The sequence below is a fragment of the Odontesthes bonariensis genome, chromosome 8 (assembly GCF_027942865.1).
Source record: "Odontesthes bonariensis isolate fOdoBon6 chromosome 8, fOdoBon6.hap1, whole genome shotgun sequence".
NCBI lineage: Eukaryota > Metazoa > Chordata > Actinopteri > Atheriniformes > Atherinopsidae > Odontesthes > Odontesthes bonariensis.
In genome coordinates this window covers 20,144,272-20,153,446 of record NC_134513.1, presented here as the reverse complement: position 1 = coordinate 20,153,446, position 9,175 = coordinate 20,144,272, and the positions used below count along the sequence as shown (strand labels likewise).

General features: G+C 42.7%; 1 long non-coding RNA gene and 1 other non-coding gene across 2 annotated transcripts; both read right to left on the bottom strand.

Annotated features, from left to right (window-relative positions):
* Positions 1 to 41: 41 nt before the first annotated feature.
* Positions 42 to 1,208, bottom strand: LOC142385472 (uncharacterized). The gene is made up of 3 exons (XR_012770185.1): positions 1,110 to 1,208; positions 193 to 303; positions 42 to 108 (listed from the first exon to the last, which is right to left on the bottom strand). It is a non-coding gene; the product is annotated as an uncharacterized LOC142385472 (long non-coding RNA).
* Positions 1,209 to 8,512: 7,304 nt separating this feature from the next.
* On the bottom strand, positions 8,513 to 8,584 carry trnam-cau (transfer RNA methionine (anticodon CAU)). The gene has a single exon. It is a non-coding gene; the product is annotated as a tRNA-Met (tRNA).
* Positions 8,585 to 9,175: the final 591 nt, after the last annotated feature.

Here is a 9,175-nt window from a genome sequence, read left to right as displayed (position 1 = left end):
CGGGCGCTCTTAAAGGACACACAGCTGGGTTCAGGTTCTGTTTCAGGTTCAGGTTCAGGTTCAGGTTCTGGTTCAGGTTCTGGTTCAGGTTCTGGTTCAGGTGGGTTCCTGTGAATAAAGGTGGTTTGGTGATGTGAGTGCTGAGCTCTGACATGGAGAAGAGTCATGGACAGTTAGAGATGGTCCTCTCACCTCTGAGCTTTGCTCTGGCTCTCATGTTCCCCACACAGAGAGGTTTTAGTGTCCTCACACTGATCCATGCTGCTGAACTCACATCAGCTCACACACACTTTCCACCTTCTTCTGCAGAGGAAACACAAATCATTCATCTGCACATCAACTCACATCCTCCTCTCCATCATTTGGGCTGTAAAAAGATCAGCTGCTGTACTTCCATCAGTCCACTACAAGGCGGTATGGAGCAGCACAGACATCATGATCCTGATGATGATGATGATGATGAAACATTTCCATTCACTGACACACACTGATTATCTGAACCTGCAGCATGATGATAAATCTGCTATCTGAAACACTCTGATGGGCTGAATGCAGGACTGAACTGTACATGAAGAGCTACACTGCAGATAAGTAGCAGCAGGACTCCAGAAATCCATCCTGCAGGATCACTGCAGACTGACAGGAACCACCAGGGGGCGCTCACTGCTCTCTGTTAAATATTAGTTAACTTTATTATATATATTATTATATGAACCCACTGATGAGTCCACATGGTCACACCCAGAGGCTCCAGACACGCCTGAATTATGATCCTTCATAAAACAGGTTGAGGATCAGAGTCCAACAGGATCAGAGTCCAGGATTTATCTGGATCTCATATCAGGACAGAGTTTTACTGTGAGTGTGTTCAGAGAGCAGTGATGAACAGAGTGTGAGTGAACAGCACATTCCAGGCAGAGTTCCTCTGTTGGAGGAGAAAACAGCAGCAGACTGAGTGGGAAACATTTCATGTTGCTAACAAGCTGCAGCTCCTCATCAGCACACTGATTGTTGCTGTTTACTCTCAGCTCACATGACTTGTATCTCATCAGCAGAGGAAATCTCTCTCTGCTTGGAGACTTTGTTAAATGAATCAAAGTGTCACTTACTCAGCTTCTTCCATGAACTTCTTCCCTCTGCAGCTCTCTGCTGTGTGGACCAGGTCTGTGTAGAAGAAGAGGAAATCCTCTGCTCCTTCTCCGACATCAGTCCTCTGTGTCTGCAGGCAGCTGTTACTCTGAAACTCTGCACACCGTAAAAGAGTCTTAAAGTGATCAGAGGTCAGCTTTATGACGGTAATTCATCAATAAGTAACCTGCAGCAGCTTCCTGCTGCCACTCTGAGGAAAGCTGACAACAAACAAGTCTCTTTGTTTGGAATCTGGACCTTTTATTTAAATTAAGTTTTTGTTAAGCAGTTTCTCCGTTTCTTGTCTTTTATATCAAATCAAAAATTATATATTTATATTTCTTGAGTTCTGAGCGCCGGGTAATTTAATCATTCTCTATCCTCTATCAAGAACAAATATTCAGTAAGTTTAATAATTCATGGGAATTATTAAACTTACTGAATATTTGCTCTTGATAGAGGCAGACAATAGTTAGGTAATAGTTTCCAGCGATTATCAAGATAGACTTGACATTTTTCTTGATTTACAGCAACTAATAAAAACTTTAGAAATATCTCAGTGATTGGGTAGGCGTGTCCAGGCTTGTGACTGGTTCTGTGTAAAAATATAAAGACGATATGCTGCAGCAGGCCTCTCCATACCTGAGTTTGTGTGGATCCTTCAGAGCAGCCGTCAGCAGCTTCTCTCCTGAGTCTGCTGGATGGTTGGAGCTCAGGTCCAGCTCTCTCAGGTGGGGGGGGGGGTTGGAGGTCACAGCTTCAGCCAGAAAAGCACAGCCTTCCTCTGTGATCAGACAGCCTGGCAGGCTGCACACACACACACAACAACAACACAGAAACTCTGAGGCTGTTTTCACATGAGATACACAACAGTAACAGCTTCATCAATCTGTTAAAGTGACAGCGTTCACACATGGGTGCCTTTTATATTCATGTTCCTCCTGATTCTTTCTGCTGCAATATATATTTGTTATTATTAAATGAAACAGCACACCCCCTTCGTAGAATCCCCACCTTAACATGGTGGAGGGGTTATCTCAATGGGCCTCATGCAAGAACCACTCGTACGAACAGATTTGCTGTTAAGTGGTGCGTACGAGTTATTTAAGAGAACTTTACACATTCACCGATTTTTTTGTAGTTTGAGTTTTCTTTCAAGTATGAACAGAATTTACGATGATGCAGACCTGTCGCAGGAGTCACGTACTGTTGTTATTCAGATCAAGTTTGCTCGGACTAATGGATTATATTGCAACGACCCAGAATAAGGTTAAAAGCACACAGCTGGCTTGTTTCCTCCTCTCCCTGTCAGTCACTGGACCGCAGGTCATGCCACTCAGGTGTGGGCTGGTGGTTGGTGGAGCAGAGTGGGCGTGGGCCAGTCTGTGTGCAGGTTTGGTGCTCTCCTGCCGGTCGGTTGCAGAGCAGTACTGAGAGTCACCCGTGTTCCTTGGCCAGAATGACTGTACTGGAAGTTGTGAAGTGTAAAGCTTAATAAAAGAGCAGTTCGGCAACCGCTGGTCTCAGAGCCTCCGCCAAGTCATTACAATATACTTAATTACTTTGAAGCAATCAGATGTAGATATATACATTATTGCCCATAATTATACTGAGATTATTCTGTTTGACTTAAATGATGCACTAACTGAAGGTTCATTTGACTGTATATAGTCCTCTGTGTCTGCAGGCTGCCGTCACTCTGAAACTCTTCACACCGTAAACAGAGCTGAGGCCTTCAGTCCAATCACTGATCAGCAGCTGAACTTAAAAAGAAGAAAAGGATTAATCAGTTCATGTAGTTGGAACCAAAACTCTGGTGAAGAGAAGACTTCAGAGCAAACTGAAAAGTGCTTTTGTTTCCAGTTTGTGTGTGAAGGAAAAAGCTTTCAGTGTGCTGCATTCAGGACCAAAGCTGAGCCATCTCTGGTGATAAGTCATCTCTCTCAGTGGTCACTGCTGGTGCAGGAGTTACAGGTGAGATGGAAACACTTGATGTCAGAGAATCAGGTGAAGTTATTGGGACTTATAGAAGCTGCTGGACTGCAGGAAAACACTTTAAATGTTTCTGATAGCAAAGATCCAATCAAAGGTGTCACAACAAGGTAATAAAAACAAGATTAATGATAAACCTTTATGGGCTGGATGGGAATCCTGTGAAAGTTTGTAATTTATTGATCATACTCAGGAGGAACTGATAAAAACATGTGGTTAACATGAGTGGTTTTAGAAGCGATGTTGAAATATTTCCATTGCTGTGAGTAGTATTAAGGAATCCTGCTGTTGGTGAGAAAGTCCCCACCTGTTCGCTGCCCCGCCCCCATCAGGGGTGGAGCTCTGACTCATTCCAGGCAGCAGCTCACCTGTGTCTCAGTCTGTGGAGGAGAGTCCTCTCATTGAACAAACTGTGAGTCTGAGCTTTGCCTTCAGTAACTTTCCTGTTTGTTTCTGCTCTGTAATGTTTGGGGAACATCTTCACTTCTTATGTCAGAACAAACTTTGATCACTCCTGAGTTTGAAGGTCAGTCTACATGATGTTTACAATCGATTAGGTGGATTTAAACCGCTTTTATGTTTCCATTTCCTAAAAATCAAACTGTTTCCAACATTAAAGTCAGACACAACAGCTTCCTGCTGCTTGAGTAAAATGATGGTGTTACTTTATTGTTGTATATCACATATGTCAAAGTCAAGGCCCGCGGGCCAGATCCGGCCCGCAAATTAATTATCTATGGCCCCCTGGATGATATTTAAAGGGGAACTGTGGTATTTTCAACATTAAGCCTCTTTTCTGAGTCGTCTGCAATGTTTTAGAACCCCCCTCACCGCTTTTTTGAATTTTACTGCTGTCTCCGGTATTTGCCTAATTTTGATTCATCTCAACCTGCTTCAGAATGGCAAGTCATATGCATGTACAAAAAGGTCCGTAAAAGCACAATAAACGTCCGTTTTCAAAATCATCAACTCACCGGAGTGGTTACTGGTGTGCACTGGTAATCCATATCAAATTTCGTTGCGAAAAGTTGCTTCTGTCGTGTTTTATTTGACATTGAGTTCTATTGAAGACTGGATGTTCGTTGATATTACTCCGCCACCTAAAAGAAAATAGTTCGAGCATGAACGAGTTGCTTCAATGTTACAGTGGGTTTAATTTAGTGTCATGATACCAGACTCCAGGGCCCAAAAGCCAACAAGTTTGAAAATGATTGATTAACTGATTTCTTTCCACATAGTAAACTAGGAAAGCCAGATTTAAGAGTTAATTCCTCTTGAAGCAGACGGAGACAGGAGCTGGAGACTGAGGCAGGTACAGGTAGGCTACCGAGCGTTTCCAGGTGGATGTTGAATGGAGCAACATCAAACACAGCTCCAAAGCAGTCCCCAGGTCAGAGCCAGCCTTCTTTAGCAGTTTGCTGAGTTTCTTTGAGTCGCTGGCTCTGATGCTGCTGCCACAGCAGATGGTGCTGAAGAAAGATGCACTCTGCACCACACACTTAGGAAAGATATGCAGCATCTTGGTGCAAACACTGAAGGATCTAGGTTTCCTTCATAAGTACAGTCTGGTCTGTCCTTTTTTAAGACAGCTTCAGTGTTGCATATCCAGTACAGTCTGCTGCCCAGGTAAACTCCCAGGTGTTCCTCAGCCACCTCTTCTCCTGGGATGGAGACGCTGTTTGGCTTATTCGTGCTCCTCCTAAAATCAGCAGCTGAGGTGATTATTCCCACACCAGGCCACAAAGTGGTTGACCACCTGCCTGCCTCTTGTCCTTCCTTCACTGGTTACCTGTCAGATTTTATTACTCATTTAAAAGCTTTGAATAGTTGGACGGTTGCCTCTGTCTATGATCTGTGAACTGCTTACTCCCCTGATTGCTGCTCACACGGCCCACTGTTTAATATAACTGACCTGTTCATTAGATGGAAATGAATCCCTGCATACTCCTAAATATCACTTTATTTTGAGGCTTTTCTTCAAATTAAAACCCCACTTTCATAATTACTCGGGACTCTTTGTAAAATGCAAATAAAGCCAGAAAGATATGATCTTAGAACTATTAAAAAGTTATATCTAATTAGAAATAGTGCAAGTTCGGTGCCATCTGTTGGTTTCCTTAGCGAGGAAATAGTTTTTGAATTGCTCTGTATGAATGAATTGGATTAATTGGATTATAATTATAATGAATTGAACTCCAATTGGCCTGAATTGGACTTTATTACTGAAGTGCCCTGAGATAGAATACAATAGAAAAATACTTTATTTATCCCCCAATGGGGGAAATTCAAATTCGTCAAGTAGCTCAACATTTTTTTTAAATATTTACAATGATTGAATTAACAACAATAAAACAACAATAATAAAACTACTAACAACTAAATAATAATAAATGACTAAATGGCAAAATAAACAAATAAATAAAAATCAATCAATCAATTTGAGAAGAACTCAGCAGTCACTGTTATAAAGCCTTATGGCTGTGGACAAATAGTCTATAATCCATGATGTCAGGGAGGGGGCCACACCCATACCGAGCAGCTTGTCTTTCAGTATGGGAGGCCGTATGGTGTTGAAGGCACTGGAGAAGTCAAAGAACATGATTCTCACATATGAACCAGGCACATCCAGATAAGCATATGCCCGATGCAACATGTACAGAATCGCGTCTTCCACTCCTATGTGTTTCTGGAAGGCAAACTGGAGGGGGTCAAGAGCCTCAGCAACCTGCAATCTCATGCAACGAACAAGGAGTCTCTCCAAGGTCTTCATGATATGAGATGTCAAAGCCACCGGTTTGTAGTCATTCAGCTCCACCGGTTGCCCTAATTTGGGTATGAGACAAGAAGTTTTCCACAGTACTGGGACTTTTTCCATCTGAATGCACATATTGAAGAGCCTCTGAAGAGGGACTGCTAGTTGACCAGCACAGTCCCTCAGAAGCCCTGGACAGACTCCATCTGGGCCTGAAGCCCTCCCTGACTTAAGTCTCCTGAGCTCAGCTCCAACCTCCTCTATAGTTAGACACAGAGGTTGTAGCGGAGGGATGGCGACAGGAGTGATGTTGCTATTAATCATAGAGATGGAGATGCAGCTGTGCTCAGAATGCCTGGAGGTGGAAGCTGCCGCACAGGTGGAGGTGTAGCTTGGCTTAGGAGACCAGGCGGTGGAAGTTGCTGCAGAGGTGGAGGTACAGCTGGACAGAAGAAGCTTGTTGGTGACAGCAGAGGTAGAGGTGCAGTCAGGCGGAGGAGGAGGCTTGGCGATGCAGGTTGCCATTGAGGTGGAAGTACAGCAGGGCAGTGGAAGCAGTATGGAGGAAGCAGCTGTAGTGGTCGGGGTGGAGGGAGCAGCAGCAGAGGAGGGAAAAGCCACACTGTCAAACCTGTTGTAATAATGGTTGAAAGTATTGGCTCTGTCCACATCACCTTCTACAGCAGGGGTGGCCAACCGGTCAGAGACAAAGAGCCACATTTTTTACTGTGTTACCACAAAGAGCCACATCATTTTTTGAAAAATGACCGAATTCTCTCCGTTCCATCCGTCTGTTCTTAACTCTCGTCTCGGTCACGTGACGCATCAACGCTGATATTAAATCCACGAACCGAGCAAAATGAGTCAAAAACAGGCGTGTTTGGAAAGCTTCTTCCCAGTGAAGAGACAGAAGAAGAGGCTGTGACCACCTAGAAAAAGAAAGCTGCATTTTGAAGACATGTTTCAGAGTTACCAAAGCGACCAGAGAGCGTTAGGAGGACGCTACTAATAAAGTTACATACAAGTACACAGTGGATTCAAGTTTATTATTATATTTACTAAATACCACAGAGTCTGTGTTGGTCGTATTATTTTATTTTGTAGTATTTATCCGCCACACCTGAAAGGCCGGTCTGTGAAAACATTATCTGACATTAAACCGGTCCATCGAGCAAAAAAGGTTGGAGACCGTTGCCGTATTGAACTCAAACAAAGCGGGGAAAATTTTTTTTTTTTATATGAATGTAAGAGCCGCATGAAACCAGACAAAGATCCGCATGCGGCACAGGAGCCGCGGGTTGGCCACCCCTGTTCTACAGACTGAGAGTTCTTCAGTCTGTATCCAGTGATGGTCCTCATGCCCCTCCACACCTCCTTGGTGTTATTGTTCTCCAGCTGTCTCTCCACCTTTGTCTTGTACTCCACCTTAGCTCGACGTAACGTCTTTTTAAGCTCCTTTTGTACACTCCTCCGCCTTTCTCCATCCCCATTCTGGAACGCCCTCTTTTTCTGGTTCAGGTCTTTGATGTCACTGGTGATCCATGGTTTATTATTTGGATAGCACCTTACAGCAGAGGTCTTCAACAGGAGGTCCGCGGAGGTACTGCAGGGGGGTCGCGAAATCTTTGGTTGATTAGACGATTTTTAACATTTAAAAAAAAAAAATTTTTTTTTTTTTTTAAACACTTTTTTCTCACAAATTGTGTGCAAACGTGTGCCATCCACAGATGTTTGAGGATTCATTGTCCCACCTACATGCATGTTTAAAGTTAAAATCTGTGGATTATTTGAATAGCTCAGTGTTGTATGCAAGATGTTTGTTTATAAATGGCAGTGGCACGGCCACCCTGTACCTTGCACATGTTTAAAATAAAAACATGAATATATTAACCTGTGTATTATTTGAATAGCTTAGTACTGAATGTACAATAACAGAGTAGCTATATTTATAAACGGCACTAGGCCCCGTTAAATATAAAACACAATTGTATGCCATATTAATAGTAGGGGGGTCCCTGCTCCAACTCTCCATCAGTTTGGGGGTCCCTGGCCTGAAAAACGTTGAAGACCCCTGCCTTACAGTCCTCACTGGAATCACAGTGTCCCTACAGAAATTAATGATGGTGCTGACCCTCCTGTCCAAGTTAATGTCTATTTGACATTGTGCTTCCTGCTTCTGAAGAGTGCAGATGTGTCTCTGCTTCCTCCTGCTGCTTATCGCTTTATTTGCTTTTAAATCATTTTACTTCTTTCCACAAGTCTTGGATATAATTTTATTCTTTTTCTTTTAAGTGAACCAAGACTTTTTAAAATCATTTTTATTCTTTTTACAACTTATCTGATGAGCCAGCGACTACAATCCTTTCAACATGCCCTGCCACAATCCCTGGCTTAGGAGGCCAGTGCCTTTTCCACGTGACTATTCAAAATAACAAACACAACAAAAAGAAGTTGGGTAAACGATCCTCTTATCCATTTAACAAAAGTGAAAGATTTCAGTCTTTAAACCGATTAATTTTTTTTTCTTATATCAGAAAAGTGGACTTTGGAGGACACTCATGAGCACACCAAACTAGTTTGAATTATCTTTTCCAGGTTTTTTTAATATGAGACGTTGAGTTTGATTTGAAAACATACAGATAGCAGAGAATGGTTTCGATCCATCGACCTCTGGGTTATGGGCCCAGCACGCTTCCGCTGCGCCACTCTGCTGCACACCTGTGGGTGGACTCAAACGCAAAATCACTGCCTTAGGAGGCCAGTGCCTTTGGAGGACACTCGTGAGCACACCAAACTAGTTTGAATTAAGAGTGTGTAGAAAGGCTTTCAGAGTTGGTCAAGTGTCAGTTGTGATGATGCCGAATGTTACATCATCATTTATTAATGTGCAGATGTCAGTCTGAAATATATATATCAGAATCAGCTTTATTTAAGTGCCTAGACCCATACAAGGAATTATTTGCTGGCAGTTGTTGTCTCCCACATGCACGTGTCATAAATTACATTTAAAAAATAAATAAATACATTTTATATACATAAAAACTGTCTAAATGACAGTTGTAAAATCACAGTTCTAGGCAGGCATATGAGGGGGCAGGCAGAAATGTGGGGCATTGTCTTGTTCATCTTTTAATAATGATGACACTTTTGTCTTTCTTTGAGTTAACTCGCTTCAACGTTTATTTATTTCTGCATACACGTTCTGAATCACTTCTCCAGGAAGTGTATCTGTCATTCACATTTACCAGCCCCCTCTATTGGTCACCACTGGTAACGACACATTAATATCAACACAGACATCAT